The sequence below is a fragment of the Saimiri boliviensis genome, chromosome 2, assembly GCF_048565385.1.
Source record: "Saimiri boliviensis isolate mSaiBol1 chromosome 2, mSaiBol1.pri, whole genome shotgun sequence".
Taxonomy (NCBI): domain Eukaryota; kingdom Metazoa; phylum Chordata; class Mammalia; order Primates; family Cebidae; genus Saimiri; species Saimiri boliviensis.
This window is the reverse complement of record NC_133450.1, coordinates 226,174,395-226,190,107: the sequence shown is the minus strand read 5'-3', so window position 1 is coordinate 226,190,107 and position 15,713 is coordinate 226,174,395. Positions and strand designations below refer to the sequence as shown.

Below are 15,713 nucleotides of genomic sequence, written 5' to 3'. Positions count from 1 at the left end.
ATGTGGTAGCTAGTCTCCAAAAAGGGCTCCCAATGACTCTTCCCTCTTGGTAATCACACCCTTGGAAAGTCATCTCCCACTCTGACTCCGCAGGATCCCACGACTCACTTCAAACACGGAAGTATGTAGACATAAGTGTGGCAGAAGTGACACTGTGGCTCTCCCCAATGCCTTAGGAATCCTGGCACTTCCTGATACTGCATTTGGAGCCATTCACAATATAAGATGTCTGAAGAATGAACCTCTATGCAGGGGAGTGCTGAAGTGCCAGACATAAGCAAAGTTCAATCCCAGGCAAGCTTTCTAAGCACTGCAGACCCAGGCACCATCTGACCACAGCCACAGGAGAGACTCTCAGTGAGACTGTGAGAACTCTCCAGGTAAGCCCAGCCAGCTCACAAAATTGGAGAAATCACAACAAATTGTTGTTTTAAACCATTTTGTATAGGATGGCTTGTTAGGCAGTGGTAGCAACCTGAAACATCGTACATACCCAGTGTGGGTGAATGGGCATTGGGCTGCACACAGACATTCATGAAACCAGGTTGATATGGGTTCCACCATCTTGTATCTGCACCATGGGGAATGCGACCTCTTTGATGGCAGTAGTAAGGGAAGAGAGGGCTGAGGGGTTGCAATCCAACTTTTAAATGTTTTAATCTCTGCTCCCAGTCCATTGGCCAATGAGAATTGTCAGGGAGTAAATGAAAATTCAATGCACACATATTACATGACTCTGCCACAGACCTTGCCAATAAAATTTGCCCTTGTTTCCTACAGTATTATAAGAAGGCCTATCCAAGTACCTACCACCCACCTGACTTTCCAAGAATTATAAACAATAATGTAAGACTAGCTCATATACATCTTACAGAACCAACTGGGTGTATCTCCTCCCAACTTTGCATTCTGTGATGCCATGTGGTAGCCAGAAGTCAGCCATGGTAGAAATATTTGCACCAGATAGCTTGGCAAATGCTACACATCAGGCTTTCTTCCCATGTGTCTTATTATACCAGATCCAAAATATACCTACTATTCAAGTTACCTCTATATCATGCATATTTGTTTATTATTATAGGTAGAATATTTTAAACTACCCATTTCTTTCCCTATTGCAAACAGACCGACCTATGAATTGAAGATGTTAGCATAAACCTGATTAACCCTTTATTAATAATAAAAAGATGGTGGTCTGAAGTTTCCTCTATATACCAGAAAGTACATATTTTAATACACAAATACTAGGTTAATATCACATTAGTACAGTTTGAAAATGTTGCTATAAAAGAAATGTTATATGTACCTATTTTCAGTCAACATCAACAAGGTTTTCATCCCTCCAGTAATTATTGCATCTAATAACACTATCTTAGCTCCTGATTCATTCTGGAAGCTTCAGTATCTTTTAGGCTTTAGAGCTTATAAGACTACACTTCTTTATTTTAAGCCTTGCTGAAAGAGTTAATTCAGTGTCCTATTCTAGTTAACCAACTCTTTATTTCCAAAGCTTCAACTTCCACATACAAACGATCAGGAGAAAGGCCATCAATAAGGTTTCAGCCTCTATTATGGGATATGAAGCAATAACATTTTAAATAGCACCTTGGAGGCCTGGAGGAGTTAATACATCTTTCAGCAGTGTCTACTTTATAATTCTGGAGTAGTTTGAAACCTGAAAATCTGGATTATTTATTAGGAGATTGAGAAGGATCCAGTGGAGGGAAACCTCATTTACCAAACCAGAAAGAATAAGGTTTGAATCTGTGTCCCTGTCCAAATTTCATGTCAAACTGGTAATCCCCAATGTTGGAGGTGGGGCCTGGTTGGAGGTGATTGGATTATGGGAACAGTTTCTCATGAATGGCTTAGCACCATCCTCTTGGGGCTGTTCTTGTGATAGTGAGTTCTTATGAGATCTAGTTGTTTAAAAGTGTGTAGCAACCCCCCGCCACGCCCCCACCAGCTCTTGCTTCTGCTCCAGCCATGTAAGGTGTGTCTACTTTCTCTCTGCACCTTCTGCCATGATTTTAAATTTCCTGAGGGCTCTCCAGAAGCAGAAACCACTTTGCTTCCCATACAGCCTGTGAAACCATAAGCCAATTAAACCTCTTTTCTTTATAAATTACCCAGTCTCCAGTATTTCTTTACAGCAATTCGAGAACGAACTAATACATGCTTACAAGTAACATTTGAAAACAAGATGACTAGAAACCTTTCATTACAAATAACAAGGGATTTGAAGTTGAGTCATACCAAATTATGTAGTAAAATAAAACATAAGACAATTACAGAACGAAAGACTAGTCATCTTTAAAATGCTGCTTCTTGGATAGAACTCAGTGAGACTACCTACCGATGAGCTTGATGTTCATCAGTTCAGAGCAGGAAGAAAAAGAAAGAATTATTACACACACCAACACACTTGCTATCACAACACTGATAATTTTCTAGGAATTCTGATGCTTTTTTGTTTTGGGGGATTCATCCACATTTTTTAAATTTTTTTTTTATTTTTTGAGACTGGGTCTCTGTCACCCAGGCTGGAGTGCAGTGGTACAATCATAGCCCACTGCAGCCTCGGTCTCCTGGGATCAAGTAATCCTTTTACCTCAGCCTCCCAAGTAGCTGGAACTTCAGGTATGCATCACCATACTGAGCTAACTAATCCACATGTTAATCAACATTCTTTTGCTTACAAGTATGACTGACTGTATCTTCCAAAGATGGCCACCTAATATACATTCTGGCCACATGCTTGTTTTAAAATGCAATGCTGGCTGGGTGTTGTGGCTCACACCTGTAATCCCTGCACTTTGGGAGGCCAAGGAGGATGGATCACCTGAGGTCAAGAATTCAAGACCAACCTGGCCAACATGATGAAACCCCATCTCTACTAAAAATACAAAAAATTAGCTGGGGGTGGTCGTGGGCCCCTGTAATCCCAGCTACTTGAGAGGCTTGAAGCAGGAGAATCACTTGAACCTGGGAGGCAGAGGTTGCAGTGAGCCAAGATTGCACCATTGCACTCCAGCCTGTCCAACAAGAGCGAAATTCTGTCTCAAAAAAAAGAAAAGAAAAAAGAAAAAAAAGTGATGCTGACATTCCTTCACTGAGAGATGGGGTCCTCAACCAAGGTGGATCTTTGTAACTGCTTCCACAAATAGAATGAAATCAAATGATACTGCATGGTTTCTGAGGCTGGGTACTAAAAAGTAATGTGGCTTCCACCTGGCCCTCTCTACCTGGGACCTGTGTCTTTGGAGCCCTTAGCCTCCATGGGAAAGTCCATCTATCCTGAAACCACCATAATGAAGAAACCACAGAGAAACAGAGAGATTCCTATGTAGCCCCAACTCTTCCAGCCCCAACTGCTTGAGTCTTTGCAATCCAGGAACCAGGTATGTGTGAGCGAGAGTTCATACAGGTATCAGCCCCGAGTCTTCAAGCTGTCAGCTGAAACCAAATCGGAGTGGACACAGCTGTCCATGCTAAGCCTTGCTCAGACTACAGATCTGTAAGAAAATAAGTGTTGTTCTTGTTTTAAGCCACTGCATTTTGCAGCCATTGTTGCTGAAACAGCAAGAAACAGATGCTGTTCAAGCTAGCATCAGCAAAATGTTGGAGAAGGTTATAGTATAAAAGTCCAGAACCATCTGAGGACCCCAAAAAGAAGAGGCACAGCTGGGTCTCATGACGGGTTGACCAGAAACTAAACCAGACCAGCAGAAGCCAAGTCAGCTTCTTTGCTCTGGTGTCCTCCTCTCTGTGTCTCCATGGTCTTCTCTGGTCTCTTACTTTGCAGTCCTCCTGTCTGCCTCTCCGCACGTCTACCTCCTTCCTTCTCTCTGCAGTCTGGTGTTGCGGGCTTCCTCTTGCCCGTGATGCAATGCTAAAGCTCTTCAGCTGGGATGCCCTTAGTTTAAGAGACCAGCCCGAACTAACTAGCATCCTTTCTTTCCAGTGAAAAATTCCTGGGAGAGAGGATCTAACTGGCCAGCCTGAGTCAGCTGTCTCTTTCTGATCCAGTCAGATGACACTGGGGGCAGGGCCACATTGTACCAACATGGCTGCCACTCCCACTGCCCAGCTCCCCGTGAAAATTCTTAGAAGGGGGCTCAGAGGCTCCCAAACATAGCAATATATCCAATGCTTGACTATTAGAAGGCATTTTGGTTAGTCTTATCCATGTGTAAAAACCTACCACAGACTCCCCTGTAAATTGCTTTTTGCTTTGCTCACAAATATGATTAGATAAGTGTATACCAAGCCCCTCCTCATTCCCAGCCCATTATCACAGGTATTTGAAAGGGCACTTCTGGATCTCCACAAGAAGGCACTGGATCTGAATATGTAACCTCTAGGAATCGAACTCAATGATTCATTTCTCTTATATTTATTGTTTGAGGTTTATCTTCTAGTGTGAAGTTGGCACCTTACTTTCTGGTCAGCACGGTCAACTGCAGATCACAGAGGCACTCAGGGAAACTGAGGCTGCTGTTCCTTCCTCTTCCTCCTCTTCTTCTTCTGAGGCTGCTGCTGCTGTCTCCTCCTCCCCAGCCTTCTCCTCCTCCCCCTCCCCTTCTTTTTTCTCCTCCTTCTTTTTTTCTTTTAGAGTCAGAGTCTCAGTCACACCATCTCAGCTTACTGCAACCTCCACCTGCTGGGTTCAAGCAATTCTCCTGCCTCAGTCTCCCGAGTAGCTGGGATTACAGGTGCCCACTGCCTTGCCTGGCTAATTTTTGTATTTTTAGTAGTGTTGGGGTTTCATCATGTTGGCCAGGCTGGTCTCAAACTCCTGATCTCAAGTGATCTGCCGTCCTCGGCCTCCTAAAGTGCTGGGATTACAGGTGTGAGCCACCACGCCCAGCTGAAACTGAGGCTTCTTGATGAACTTTGACAATTTTCCCACATTAAAAATTTTCTGGCTGGGGACAGTGGCTCATGCCTGTAATCCAAGGACTTTGGGAGGCCAAGACAAGAGGATGGCTTGAGGCCAACAGTTCAAGATCAGCCTGGGAAACATAGCAAGTCTGAAAATAAGACAAAGAATTTAAGCTGGGCATGGTGGCTTATGCCTATAATCCCAGCACTTTGGGAGGCTGAGGTGGGCAGATCACAAGGTCAAGAGATCAAGACCATCAGGAAGCTGAGGCAGGAGAATCACTTGAACCTGGGAGGCAGAGGTTGCAGTGAGCAGGTACTCCAGCCTGGCAACAGAAGTTAGGGTAGAGGTTACATCTAGAAGAGGGAGAGACTGGACAGGGCCTCTGGGGGATGCATGAGTGTATTCCAGTTTTTGAAAACTTGTGAAACTATCACATATGATATGTACATTTTTCTGTAGGTATATTATCCTTCAATAAATGTTTAAATATACTTCAGTAATTATAAAAGATTGCTCATGTGTCACTATTGCATGTGGCTGATTAGTTTGTAGAAATAAATCTAGATATAAATATATGGTATACATACGTATGATTTAACAGTACAAATAACATCTTCTATAAATACATACATGTTTGTTAGAGTGCAAACTCCATCATAACATTTCTGCAGAATGCTATATAGATATACTACCTCTCATAGAAAACTTGGGCCCCTAAAATACTCCCTTTGAGAGACAGTGGAATAGTGAATGGCTCTCGAGTCAGCCTATTGGGGCTCCAATTCTACTGCATGCTAGTTTTTGGTTTTATTTGTTTTTGAGACAGGGTCTCGTTCTGTCACCCAGGCTAGAGTCCAGTGGCATGATCACGGCAGCCTTGACCTCCCAGGCTCAGGCGATTCTCCCACCTCAGCCTCCCTAGTAGCTAGGCCTACAGGTGTGATCACTACACCTGGCTAATTTTGTAAATTTTATTTCTGTAGAGACAAGGTTTCACTATGCTGCCCAGGCTGGCCTCAAACTCCTAGGTTCAAGCAATCCTCCCACCTTGGCCTCCCAAAGTTCTGGAAGACAGACATGAGCCACCATGCTCAGCCTGCTTGCTAGTTTTATGACCTTGGGAAAATGATTTAACTTTAGCTTTCTTATCTAAAATGGAAATATTAAAAATACCTACTTTATGGCAATGTTGTATGATTTTTAAAAATGCATATAAAGTGCTTGAAACCATAGTAAACACTTCCTAGATGTTATTATTTTTGTCATTATTAGACTATCTGAAAGTCAAAGAAGAGGACATCCCTTGTTCTACCTCTTACTATCTCATCCACTCTAGCTCAACAGAACTCACTTCAATTCAGCTTATACTGACTGGGCACCTCTATGGGCCAGGCATCATGCTCAAGTCTGAGCAGAGTGGATACTTAAAGCACATTTCTGGGCTGGGTGTGGTGGCTTATGCCTGTAATCCCAGCACTTTGGGATGCCAAGGTGGGCAGATGACCTGAGTTCAGGAGACGGAGACCAGCCTGACCAACATGGAGAAACCCCGTCTCTATTAAAAATACAAAATTAGCCGGGTGTGTTGGTGGGCGCCCACAATCCCAGCTACTCGGGAGGCTGAGGTAGGAGAATTCCTTGAACCCGGGGGTTGGAGGTTGTGGTGAGCCGAGACCGTGCCATTGCACTACAGCCTCGGTGATAAGAGCAAAAATTCGTCTCAAAAAAAAAAAAAAAGAAAAGAAAAAGCATATTTCTGGCTGTACAGAGTTCCCTACTGCAGAGACCTAAACCCCTGGGAAGATTCTATGCTGGTAGCATTTCCCAGAGGTTCTGTGGCTCATTTCTCCCCAAGTTCACTTCTGGTGCTATTAGAAGTTCTAGAGATTCCAGTCTTGAGCCAGTGTGTGAACACAGGCAAATTCTCTCTGTTGGGGTTCTCATCAGAGGAACCTGGCAAGGTAAAAACAGGAAGCAGGATGAAGGCTCTGTTTATTTTTTGCTGTGGGTATTGTGTTGTTTCACTGGGGTGCCAGTCTATTTGACCTAAACAGAAACAACCTGTGTAGTCTTGTGTGACACTGGCATTGTTTTAAATCAACATTAGGAGGTGGGACAAAAGAAAATGGCTATTAATTAGAACGTAAGCCCAAAGTAGCACTCTCTACACAGTGAGGCACCTCTGGAGCTGCCCAAGCTGAACAGCTGTTTTTCAGGTCATTTGTAACCAAGGTAATCTACTGTGGACAGTATTGGAAATGATAGTCACTTTCTTCAGAATTCACTGTCACCATTGTCTTTAATAACTCCTATTTTTTTAAATTTTGAGATGGAGTCCTGTTCTGTTGCCCAGGCTGGAGTGCAATGGCACAATCTCAGCTCACTGCGACCTCCACCTCCTAGGTTCATGCGATTCTCCTGCCTCAGCCTCCCAAGTAGCTGGGATTACAGCTACTGGGTGTGCCATCATGCCCAGCTAATTTATATATTTTTAGTAGAGATGAGGTTTCACCATGTTGGCCAGGCTGGTCTTGAACTCCTTACCTCATGACCGACCTCAGCCTCCCAAAGTGCCCAAATTATAGGCGTGAGCCACCATGCCCAGTCAATAATTCCCGTTTTTACTGTTCACATCTAGTACTGCACCAATGGACGAGCTGAGAACCTCTTGAAATGGAACTTGTGAAAAATGTAAGGAAATAGTACTGCTAAGTAGGCAAGGCTAATGTTCTCACAATTGTGGAAAACAAAACTGAAAACAGAACACAACACTAAAGTCCTAAAGTGTTTTTACATTCATTTTCTCCCTCCTTCCTCCCTTCCTGAGTAAGCAGCTAACAGAGAACAGCCTGATATGCATTCCTCTTCCCTTCCAGATAGAGAATTGAGTGCTCTGGACAGCACAGTGGCTCATGCCTGCAATCCCAGCACTTTAGGAGGCCGAGGTGGGTGGATCACCTGTGGTCAGGAGTTCAAGACCAGCCTGACCAACATGGAGAAACCCTGTCTCTACTAAAAATACAAAATTAGCCGAGCATGGTAGCGCATTCCTGTAATCCCAGCTACTTGGGAGGCTGAGGCAGAAGAATCGTTTGAACCTGGAAGGTGGAGGTTGTGGTGAGCCAAGATTGTGCCATTACACTCCACCCTGGGCAACAAGAGTGAAACTCCATCTCAAAAAAAAAAAAAAAAAAAAAAAAAAAAGAGAGAGAGAAAGAGAGAGAGAGAGAATTGGGTACTCTGTCTGTAGCTGGGCTTCTGTCCTGTCCATACACGGCAGGGACACAGCTGGTAAAAGAGGAAGAGGAGCAGGGGTAGAGGAGACAGGAACTTGGCAGGGCCATCTCCCCCCAGGCTAGGGAGCCCCATGCCATGCACCCCTGGCGTGTAGGAGATAAGGACGTTTCTCCGCTTGATTGTTTCCAGGCAGAATCCAGCATGGTTAACAGCATAGGCTGGCAGCCAAAGTGCTTGGCTTTGAGTCCTCGCTCAGCCATTTACTTTGGGTAAGTAAGTTAGCCTCTCTGTGCCTCAGCTTCGCCGTCTGTAAAATGGGTATAACAATAGTACCTGCCTTCTATAGTTGTGATGAAATTAATGGAATTAGTATGTGGAAAACAGTTAAAACAAGGCCTAGGACATATAAACCACCCAATAAGCGTTAGCTATTATTATTATTGCCTTGAAATAGCTCCAAAACGTAATTACAATGACCATCATTATATTATTTTGTTCTGACTTGGGCTGACTTAACAGTGACCACTAAAGTGAAGTCCAGGATTCTATTTTACTTGAAATCCTACCTCTAGGAATACCTTCTAAGGGAATTTTCAGATATGCAAAAGCAAGGTACAAAGGGAATCACTGCAGTATTATTTACGGAGTGAAAAACTGGCCCCGGCCTAAGTGTGGAACAATCTGAGAATGATTAAACATGTTATGGTGCAGAAACAGGCTTTTGAAGAATTTTTAATGACTAGGAAATGCTCATGAAATAAATGTAAGTAGAAAAGCAGGCTTCAAAACTGTTTACAATTGGATCACATTTGGTAACTATGTAAGCACATTTGCAGAGAAAACAAAACCCCAGAGAAATGTATCAAGATGTTCATTCACAGTGGGGTTTCTGAGGGTGGAACTTGAGCCCGTTTTTGTTTATATTTTCTTTATATTTTTTGATGCCTTCATGTTTTACACAGGAACACACACAATTTTTATATTTGGGAAAAACATTAAGTCATAAAACCAAAACATTTAAAGACAGAATTCAGGCCGGGCGTGGTGGCTCAAGCCTGTAATCCCAGCACTTTGGGAGGCTGAGGCGGGTGGATCACGAGGTCAAGAGATCGAGACCATCCCCATCAACATGGTGAAACCCCATCTCTACTAAAGATACAAAAAATTAGCTGGGCATGGTGGCATGTGCCTGTAATCCCAGCTACTCAAGGCTGAGGCAGGAGAATTGCTTGAACCCAGGAGGCGGAGGTTGCAGTCAGCCGAGATAGCGCCATTGCACTCCAGCCTGGGTAACAAGAGTGAAACTTCGTCTCAAAAAAAAGAAAAAAAAAAAGACAGAATTCAAAAGACATACAGTGGATTAAGGAGAACTAGAAGTGAACCCATGTTTCCTAAACTCTAGGTTTTTGGTTTTTTTTAAGTCCAGAATGCCACATAATAGAGACAGGTGTTGCTACTTTTCAACTTACTTTGCTCTGGGAAGAAAAGCTATGCAAAATCTCTGGGTTACAAAATTATAGACAGGCCAGGCACGGTGGCTCATGCCTGCAATCCCAGCACTTTGGGAGGCCAAGGCAGGTGGATCACGAGATCAGGAGATTGAGACCATCTTGGTTAATGCAGTGAAATCCCGTCTCTACTAAACATACAAAAAGTTAGTCGGGAGTGGTGGCACTCGGGAATAGTAGCACTAGCTACTCGGGAGGCTGAGGCAGGAGAATCGCTTGAACATGGGAGGTGAAGGTTGCAGTGAGCCGAGATCACACCACTGCACTCCAGCCTGGGTGACAGAGCAAGACTCTGTCTCAAAAAAAAAAAAAAAAAAAAAAAAAAAAAAAAAAAAAAAAATTATAGACAGAGCCCAGTGCAACAGCATATTGCTTGAGCCCAGCCTCAAACTCCTGGGCTCAAGCGATACGCCTGCCTTACTCCTCAGGAGGCTAAGGTAGTCATATCGCTTGAGCCCAGGAGTTTGAGGCTGTAGAGTGATGTGACTGACTGTGTGCATAGCCACAGCACTCCAGTCTGGGCAATACAGCAAGACCTCATCACTAAAATTAAAAAAAAAAAAAAAAAAAAGACAAATGAAAATATACTGGGTGGGACACAGTGGTTCATGCATATAATCCCAGTACTTTGGAAGGCTGAGGTAGTCAGATCATCTGAGGTCAGGAGTTCAAGACCAGCCTGGCCAACATGGAGAAACCCTGTCTCTACTAAAAATACAAAATTAGCTAGTAGCCAGGCGTGGTGGTACATACCTGTAATCCTAGCTACTCGGGAGGCTGAGGCAGGAGAATCTCCACCCGGGAGGTAGAGAGTGTGGTGAGCCAAGATCATGCCATTGTACTCCAGCCTGGAGAACAAGAGTGAAACTCTGTCTCAAAAAACAAAAAAAGAAAAGAAAAGATACATAGATATGGATGAGGACAGCTGGGGAGAATAGCAGGGACTTCTTAAGATATGGGATACAATTTGGTATTGAATAATCACAACCATTTGTTTCTACATGGGGGAGAAACATCCTTGGCCCACAACAGAATAGATAAAAGCCACCCCATCCACTCTTTTGGAAGAAGTTTGTTTGATTGGTTGGTTGGTATTTTTTTGAGACAGAGCCTTGCTCCATAGCCAGGCTGGAGTGTAGTGGCCTGATCTCAGTTCACTGTAACCTCCACCTCCCGCGTTCAAGTGATTGTCCTGCCTCAGCCTCCTGAGTAGTTGGGACTACAGGCACGCACCAATACGCCCAGCTAAGTTTAGTATTTCTAGTAGAGATGGGGTTTCACCACATTGGCCAGGATGGTCTTAATCTCTTGACCTCGTGCTCCATCCACCTCAGCCTCCCAGAGTGCTGGGATTACAGGCGTGAGCCACCTCGACTGGCCTTTTGGAGGAAGATTTTTTAAAATTCCATGGCTTAAAAAAAGAGAAAAAGAAAAGATAAACTAACACAAACAGGACAAGAGACATTTCTAAACAGACAAGTAACAGAATTCCCAAATTCCCATGCCTCTGCATGAAGGACCTTGCTAATAAACCTCCCATTTGGAGTCCTACACCTCAAGGAAGATTACTAAGAAGACCTCAACTTTGAAAGGGCTTGTAGTGCTGCTCACTTTGGCAGCACATATACTAAAGCTGGAGCAATACAGATGAGATTAGCATGCCCCCTGCTTAGGATGACATGCAAATCTGTGACGCATTCCATATTTTTTTTGAGAAATTAAAAAAAAAAATTTAAAAATGAAATAGCTTGGAAAACATCAGAGAAAGCCAGCAGACGATACAGGCCACTGAATTCCACTCAGCCCAGCCTGGGATCCGGCCCCTGCAGCTGTGTGCCTGGGTCTGCGGCTCAGCAGGAAAGTGATCTTGCAGGACTCACGCCTTGGCCTGAGAGGCCAGAGCAGTAAAATTAGGATTATTTATGATGCAGAAGTGATTTAATAACATTTTTTGAGAACCTGAAGGATTTATGCAGAGGAACTGCTGTTCTAGTAACAAAACCCTTTTGGATGGACTCTAAGATAAACCAGGCTTGTCTGGCTTCTGCCCTGAGCCTCTCCTCTTTGAGTTGCTCTTGGCAAATAATCTCTTCCACTTTACTGGAGGGTGATGGTCAAGGAGATGACCTTCCTGGCTGCTTTATCTACTCTCCTCCCCCCCTGAAAATATCTCTCAACATCTCTGTTCCTTCAGATTACAAAGGAAAACTCAAAGGAGGAGGGAACTAACCTTTATTGACTGCCTGCTATGTGCCAGGAGCTTGCAGAAACATTACCTCACTTAATTCCCGCAAACACCCTGTGAGGTAGGCATAATTATCCCTGTGTTGCTTGTTAGGGGATGGAGGAAATCATATTCTTTTAACAGCTGGTATGAGGATTTCTCTTGGGTGCCAGGTGTGGTGGCTTGCACGTATAATCCCAGCACTTTGGGAGGCCAAGGTGGGTGGATGACTTGAGGTCAAGAGTTTGAGACCAGCCTGGCCAACATGGTGAAACCCCGTCTCTACTAAAAAATACAAAAAATTAGCCAGGTGTGGTGGTGCACACCTGTAATCCCAGCTTCTCAGGAGGCTGAGGCATGAAAATAGCTTGAGCCCAGGAGGCGGAAATAGCAGTCTGCATTGCAGCCTGGGTGACAGAGCAAGACTCTGTCTCAAAAAAAAAAAAAAAAAAAAAAATTCCCTTGGGGAAAGAACCATCTTTGTGGGAAAATGTCTTGGTCAGCCTCTTTGGACAATGTCGGGGAAGGGGAGAGAGATAAGGAAATGTGTGTGGAATGGGCATGGTGAGGGTACAATGGGCTCCTCACTCAGAAAGAAGAGGGGAAGAGCAGAGGCAAGGAGAGAGCAGGTGATTTAGAGAAAGCCTTTGTGCGGCACAATATATCCCTACCTTAAAAAGCATAACTCTTAAAAAGTTTTTGTTTTTGTTTGTTTGTTTCTTGAGATGGGGTCTCACTCTGTCACCCAGGCTGGAATGCAGTGGTGTGATCTCAGCTCACTACAACCTCTACCTTTTGGGTTCAAGCGATTCCCCTGCTTCAGCCTCCCGAATAACTGGGATTACAGGCGCCCGCCGCCACACCCAACTAATTCAAAAGCCTAACTCCTAAAATTTTGAGTAAATCTACTAAGCTCATGAAACGCTTGCTGAAAGAGATTTTCGAATGGGCTTTCTGGCACAGGGTGAAACAGAAGCCATGTGTGTTTCAGCTGAGATGGTGACAGGCAGTACTGTAAAGGAAGCACATCTAAATTCAAGAGCAAGAAGGTCCCCCACCCCCAATCCCCACCCCTTGACATATGAGTTCCCTAGAGGGGAAAACTGAAGCTTGGCAGTTAATCAACTTTACTGAAGTCACACAGCATCACTAACAAAGGGAACTGATCCCAAGCCTGTTTATCTTGAATGTCTATTGTTTTCGCTCTATTCCACATGCTGCACTAAGCAAGATAGCTTTTTCCTCTCCCAGGCCAACTCTTCCACTGCTGTGCTCCATCTAATCATAGTAATTAATAGCAGTGAATATTTATTGAGTGCCTACAACATGCCAGACATTGTTGCATGCATTAGCTCATTTGATCCTCACGACACTATATATTTGAAAATATAATTATTCACATTTTATTATGTAGAAACTGCTGCTCAGAGAGGTTAAGACGCTTGCTCAAGGTCTCACTGCTGTAAGTGGTAAAACCAACATTTGAATCAGAGCCCATGGTCTTTTGTTTTTTTTTTTTTTTGAGATAGAGTCTCGCTCTGTCACCAGGCTGGAGTGCAGTGGTGCAATCTCTGCTCATTGCAACCTCCGCCTCCTGGGTTCAAGCGATTCTTCTACCTCAGCCTCCTGAGTAGCTGGGACCACAGGCGCGTGCGACCACGCCCGGCTAATTTTTTTGTATTTTTAGTAGAGACAGTGTTTCACCATGTTAGCCAGGATGGTCTCGATCTCCTAACCTTGTGATCCGCCCGCCTCAGCCTCCCATAGTGCTGAGATTACAGGTGTGAGCCGCTGCCACCGGCCTAGAGCGCATGGTCTTAATGCCATTGCATTGTCTCATCTCATCCCTTCTCACCTCTTGGAAGAACAGTTCCTCAAATTAACCCATCTAATTAACCTGTTCTCTCCACCGCTAGGATAGGGCCTGGTGGGGTTTGCAGAGGTTGCGCAACACTGAACACACAAGATGTTCTGATGGGCTTGGATCAAAGCCACTGTCACACCTCAGACTAACAGTATAACTCAGGGGTTGGTAAATTTTTTCTGTAAAGGGCCAGACAGTAAGTATCTCAGGCTTTGTGGGCCATATGGTTTCTGTAGCCAGCTACTCAGCTCTGCTATTGTAACATGAAAGTAGCCATAGTCATAAGTCAATGAGCAGGACTGTGTTCAATAAGGCTTTACCGATGGACACTGACATTTGAATTTCCTATAATTTTTCTGTGTCACAAAGTATTCTTCTTCTTTTGCTTTTTTTCTCCAACCAAATAAAAAGGTCAAAACCATTCTTAGTGTGAAAGTCACATCAAAACTGAAGGAGGCTGGGTGCAGTGGCTCACGCCTGTAATCCCAGCACTTTGTGAGGCCAAGGCAGGTGAATCATGAGGTCAGGAGTTCGAGACCATCCTGGCCAACATGGTGAAACCCTATCTCTACTAAAAATACAAAAAATTCGCCGGGTGTGGTGATGTGTACCTGTAATTCCAGCTACTCAGGAGGGAGGCTGAGGCAAGAGAATCGCTTGAACCCAGGAGGCAGAGGTTGCAGTGAGCCGAGATCAAGCCATACTCCATCTGGGCCACAGAACAAGATTCTGTCTTTGGGGAAAAAAACAACTGGAGGCAGGCCGGATTTGGCCTGCAGGTTACAGTTTGCTGACCCTGTTTTACCAAACCCTCCCTTCTTTTGGGTTCTACATCCAGTTGGGCCAACTCCAGACTCAACAGCTTCTAGACAGGGCTTTGCTCCTGCTCTCCTTTACCTCGCTCCTCTCACCTACGAAACCACACCGGTCCAGTCCACAAGCCTCTGCTCATCGCTGTCCCATCAGCAGCTCTCTGCCAGTCTTCCAGCATCTCCTGACCAACTACAGGTAGTTGTCTGCTGTCCCTGCAGGAAGTGGTCATAAAGTAAGATGGAACTGCCATCATTTAGATGACCCTGGTGAAGCCAGCCCGAAGGACAGGTTAAAGGGGCATTACCCGAAGACTATGACAAGGCTGGCAAGTAATACGCTTCAAATAGATTGAACGTCATGAAAGGAAAACTCTAGGAAGGGTGGAGAGTACATCGCTAAGAATCTGTATGCAAAGAAAGAGTCCTAGAGCCAGGAATTGAAATTTCTTTCTCCTCCAGGAGGCCAAGGCCAGAGGATAAGATACGGAAGACAGGAGCACACCAGGGTCAGAGGACAGTTTAGGTCTAGAATCAGAGAGAAGACTAAAAAGCACTGATGGCCAGGCACCATGGCTCACGCCTGTAATCCCAGCACTTTGGGAGGCCAAGGTGGGTGAATCACCTCAGGTCAGGAGTTCAAGACCAGCCCGGCCAACATGGCGAAATCTCGTCTATAAAAATACAAAAATTAGCTAGGCATGGTGTCACACACCTGTAATCTCAGCTGTTTGGGAGGGAGACTAAGACAGGAGAATCGCTTGAACCCAGGAGATGGAGGGTACAGTGAGCTGAGATCATGCCACTGCACTGCAGCCTGGGCGACAGATCAAGACTCTGTCTAAAAAGAAAAAAAAAAAAAAAAAAAAAAAAGCACTGACTAAGGTAACGCTGAGAATAACAACAAAAAAAATCCTGCTCACATTTTTTTTTTTTTATTAAACACCTACTACGTTCTAGGCATATGTTGCTGGGTTTTTAAAAATAATACTGTCTCTCATTTAACTCTTCAACACTCTGGCAAAATAGTCATCTAAAAAATCTTTTTGTATTCATTGTTTTTAAAATAAATATTTATTGTGCATCCTTTATGTGGCAGACACTATGCTAGATACTAAGGTTAAGCAAGTAAGCAAAAATAGACCTTGTGCCTGCTTTCATGGAGATTATACAGGGATTGGTC

General features: G+C 44.2%; 1 non-coding gene and 1 pseudogene across 1 annotated transcript; one reads left to right on the top strand and one right to left on the bottom strand.

Annotated features, from left to right (window-relative positions):
• The window catches only part of LOC141582455 (small ribosomal subunit protein eS17 pseudogene), a 40,683-nt pseudogene extending 25,899 nt beyond the window's left edge, over positions 1 to 14,784 (bottom strand).
• On the top strand, positions 11,234 to 11,342 carry LOC120366458 (U6 spliceosomal RNA). The gene has a single exon (XR_005581120.1). It is a non-coding gene; the product is annotated as a U6 spliceosomal RNA (small nuclear RNA).
• Positions 14,785 to 15,713: the final 929 nt, after the last annotated feature.